The sequence below is a fragment of the Gigantopelta aegis genome, chromosome 1, assembly GCF_016097555.1.
Source record: "Gigantopelta aegis isolate Gae_Host chromosome 1, Gae_host_genome, whole genome shotgun sequence".
NCBI lineage: Eukaryota > Metazoa > Mollusca > Gastropoda > Neomphalida > Peltospiridae > Gigantopelta > Gigantopelta aegis.
Window position 1 is genome coordinate 39,407,491 of NC_054699.1, and position 5,232 is coordinate 39,412,722.

The following is a 5,232-nucleotide window of genomic DNA, read 5'->3' on the forward strand; positions in this document are numbered from 1 at the left end:
TGTATACACAGTCTCAACTATTGTGTCATCATGCTCATATCTACAGTTGAAAGAACACAAATATTAACAATGACTGACCAAATTACATTGTGCACATTAAATTGCCGGGGACTAGGGTCTAAGAAAAAATTAAAAGATGTATTGATTTGTTTGAAACAGAACAAAAATTCCATTTATTGCATACAAGATAAACATTTCAAAAAGAAAGAAGAAACGTATATTAGGTCTCAGTGGGGATTTGAATGCTATTTTAGTTCGCATATATCCCAAAGTAGAGGCGTCGCTATTCTGCTCAATAATAACTGAATATAAAATAAATAAAATTAAACATGATACAAATGGTAACAAACTTCTCCTAGACATAAAAATTAAAGGTAAACAAATCACTGTTATTAACATTTATGGACCCAACAGACATAAAAGAAATTGTCAGTGATTATTTCTGGAGATTTTAACTTGGTGATGAATCACAACAAGGAAGGAGAAAAACCGACTAAATATTTTTGTAATATGGAAAATCGTAACTATATAAGCAAAGCTATGCCAAATGTATTCAAATCAAATGGGTTATTTTATGAAAATCTTTATAAATCAAGACCTATTAATGATGCTAATTTAAAAAAAATATTGAACTCTTCACATATACCAAAACTTACCAACAAGAAAAGAATAACATGGGGGGTTTCCTTGAAGAAGAAAAAGTATTAGCTTGCTTTCAAAATATGACAAATAATAAAAGTCCAGGATGCGATGGCTTAAATGAGAATATATATAGGTACGTATCTTACTGAAGTAATACATTAGTTATCATATAGGTGAACTCTCATCAACCCCAAAAGAAGGTCTTATAACATGTATTCCTAAAGAGGACAAAAATAAACAATATTTAAAAAGTTGGAAAAAAAGGAAGGAAATATTTTATTTAACAACGCACTCAACACATTTTATTTACGGTTATATGCTGTCGGACATATGGTTAAGGACCACACAGCTATTGAGAGAGGAAACCCGCTGTCGCCATTTCATAAGCTACTCTTTTCAATTGGCAGCAAGGCATCTTTTATATGCACCATCCAACAGACAGGATAGCACATACCACAGCCTTTGTTACATACGTTGTGGAGCACTGGCTGGAACGAGAAATAACCTAATGGGCCCACCGACTGGAATCGATCCTAGATCGATCGCGCATCAGGCAAGCGCTGTACCACTGAGCTACGTCCCGCCCCATTACAAAAAATGGAGACCTATATCGTTTATAAATGTCTAATATAAAATTGCATCAGGTTGAATAGCCAACAGAATTAAATTGTTTTACCTTACTTAATAAATGAAGACCAAACGGGCTTTATATCTGGCAGATACATCGGTGAAAATATTATAAATCTTTATGACTTATTTCATTATAGAGAAAATAATAAAATTCCAGGCCTTCTTTAATTAATTGATTTTCATTCTAAAGATCTTCGAATTTCTAATGGACAAACAACTGAATGGTTCAAAATATCTCGAGGATGTAAACAGGGCGACCAACTATCACCATATATTTTCGTAATGTGTGCAGAAATTATAGCTTTATTAATAAGAACAAATATTCATATTAAAGTGAAATCAATAGGAAATCAAGAGTTTCTTATATCACAATACGCAGATGACACAACAATTACGCTAGGTGCCACAGAGCAGTCTTTGCGATACTGCCTTCCAATTTACAAATTCTATGTAAATGCCTCCGACCTTCATGCAAACATAGATAAAACAAAGACTATATGATTTGGTAGTCGTAAAGGTAGCAACGAAATACTATGTCCAGATCTAAAATTGACTTGGGATAAAGGAATGTTCACTTTACTGGGAGTTGATTTTTCTACTAATTTTACAGGTAAAGTAACTGTTAATTACAATAAGAAAATAAGAGAAATAAAAAAAAACCTAATTGATACAGTGGTCTAAATGTTAGAATGGTTCTATTGATAGAATAAAGCGCAACATAATTACTAAACAATATGAAGTTCTAGGACTCAAGATGTTTAAAATACAGTATTTTATAAATGTATTAAAAGTGTCATGGTTTCGGACAAATATACATAAAGGATCGAAATGGACACATTTTCTAAAACTGACATATCCAAATTTGCATAACTTCCTTAATTTTGAAATGGAATTTGTAAAACAAAAATTAAGTATATTAGATTTAAAAAAAATCGCATAACACATTTCAGGCATGGGTTATCCTATTAAATACAATACAAATAACGTCATTGATAGATATTTTACATCAACCTATATGGTATAACGAAGGTGTGAAGGTCGAAGGCAAACACATATTCTATAAAAATGGTCTGAAAAAGGATTTGTCTTCATATATAATCTAATTGATAACGAAGGAAAATTCATAAGGTACACTACATACACAATATACTATAGGACAAACATTTTATAGAAATACAAAGACTTAATTGTGGTAAGGCACTTGATAAATAAATATGTTTTCAATAAGTACAATTGTAATATACAAAGACCAGACAAAAATTATGATACAAGACAAGAAAGGTTGTCAGAGAATTTATAACATTATTTTAAAAAACCCCACCCCAAAACAACTACAAACCAATCTCACAAAAGAAATGGGTTAATGAACTTTTTCTTACCAAGTCGTTTCATTGGGGAAAAAACCCATATAGTCTTTACCATAAAATAACCAAGGACACGAATTTGAAGTGGATACAGTATAGACTAGAATACCGAATACTGTCTACAAACACATTTCTCTGTAAAATAAAAATTCAACAAGATAACAAATGTACATTCTGTAAATATGTTCCAGAGACTCTTATTCATTTATTTTCGTTCTGTTCATTAGTGCAACATTTTGGCAAATCCTACAAGGGTTGCTAAAAATATATATATATATATAACACATTTCATTATATTACTTGAAAAGCAGTATATACACAGGATGAAGTATATAGGGGTAGTACCAAATGTACCATCGTTTAAACATTTATAATGTTTAATTGCAATACTGAAAAAATGTTTTGCATTTGGCAGTTGTGACTGAACCAAATTTGATCAAAGGTGGTCCCTCTACAAACATTTCATTAAGTAGTGGTTGTCTGGGGTTAAACAGACGAGACTGTGTTTATGTTTTTTTTTTAATATATCGAACAAGAATCAACTTGTATTAATACAGAGAAAAGGCTTTCATTATTAACATATCTTTCTCTTACTCTCCCTCTCTTTCCTTTCGTATAATTCTTATGCAAGTATATATTTATATACTATTTATTTTATTTTATCTATTTTATCTTTTACCATCCAGTGCACCACGACTGGTATAACAAAGGTCGTGGTATGTGCTATCCTGTCTATGGGATGGTGCATATCAAAGATCCTTGCTGCTAATCAAAAAGAGTAGCCCATGAAGTGGCGACAGCGGGTTTCCTCCCTCAATATCTGTGTGGTCCTTAACCATATGTCCGACGCCATATAACCGTAAATAAAATGTGTTGAGTGCGTCGTTAAATAAAACACTTCCTTTTTTATCTATATTTTATTTATTTATTCTGTTGAAACTAATGTTGCCTTTTCTCTTCTTTTTATTGTTGTTTTTGTTTTCTTCTGGAATCCAATGGTATATTATAAATCCAACTTGCTCCCAAAATACATCTCACAATATATTTACAAAAATTAAGCTTAATATTTAATGACGTAATCGTACATGAGTGTGTGTTTTCATAGTAACAAATACTGTTCTCAGATTGTTGTTTTCAGCATGTCTTTATTAGTTAAATGTATTAGTAACGTTTTTGAGTACTTATTTTGTAAGGTGCTGAATTAGGAGTCCCCAATCCTAACATTACCAAAGTATTTTTGAGTTTTTTTTTTTTTTTTTTTTTTCTCTTTCACAATTTAGACCAATAGTCCAGTCTGTAAGATAAAATGAGCTGTTTTTTCCAGTTCGCCTCTCTTTCCATAGAGTTTGGTGTGTATGGCAGTTTCGATTGGCCACTCAGCTTGTCTCAGGTCTTGATGAATTGGACACGCCTGTAAGATGTGTTCTGCTGTTTGGTCTTCCAGGCCACAACTGCAGGTTGGTGTTGCTGCAAGTTTAAACTTTCTGAACATGTGAGCATTCAGTCGGTTGTGGCCTGTCCGGAGTCTCAACAGAGTTACTTGTTCCAAGCGACTGAGAAGGTGGTAATCATCTTGTTCTGTCCTGGGTCTGTTGGCTGCCTTTATCAAGGTTTTCTTCTCTGAGAAGCTAATGTTGTTGCTGGGCTGTACATGATTAGCTCCTAGCTTGGCTAGCCTGTCTGCTTCCTCATTTCCTGGAATCCCACAATGTGCTGGGATCCACTGTAGAGCTACTCGTCTTTCCTTTGCTACCTCTTGCATGGCTTCATTCAGGTGAGGAAGTTTTTCTCCTTGCAAGGCTTGTAGGACTGAGAGAGCATCTGTGAGGAAGACAACTTGTTGACAGTCTTCTTTTGCATCCTTGATCATTGTAGCAGCCTGAATAAGTGCATGGGTTTCTGCATTGTAGTTGGAACTGTGGGTGCCGGTTGGTACTTTTGCAGTTAGGGTATTTCTTGAAGGGAGCTTGATAAATATGCCTGCCCCTCCATTGGCCACAGCATTTGTTGACGAACCATCAGTGTATGCATGGATCCAAGATTCTTCTGGGTACCGGTCACTGATCATAGCCATTGCCAGTGACCGTTTGACCAGGTCGTTTTGGGAGTCTGCTGAAGCCAACTGTGGGACAGACATGCTGATCTGTAGATTGGCTTGTTCATCATTCCATGGTTGTGGAAGATCTGTTGGGCAAAATGGAAGTGTCTTTGGTAACGGGTTAGCTTGGTGTTCTCTAGTAAGTCTTCTACTTTGGTGGATGAAACTGCTACGTTTGAGACGATTCTTTGTCAGACCATCCATTCTTTGTTTCATTGGATGATTGGGCAGGTACCTGAATTTCTCTGCCTGGATCATGATCTTGGCATCTCTCCTCTCACCAAGGGGTTGTATTGCTGCAGTTTTTTCCATGTCTTTAATGGGTGTAGACTTCATGGATCCCGTTATGATTCGCAGAGCTTGGTTTTGAACCTTGTCTAAAGCTTGCTGGTTGGTCTTTGCAGTGGTTGACCAGGCTGATGAGCCGTATTCAAGATGCGGCCGTACAGTTCCTTGATATACTCTCTTGAGGATTGTCTCATTTGCTCCCCAGCTAGT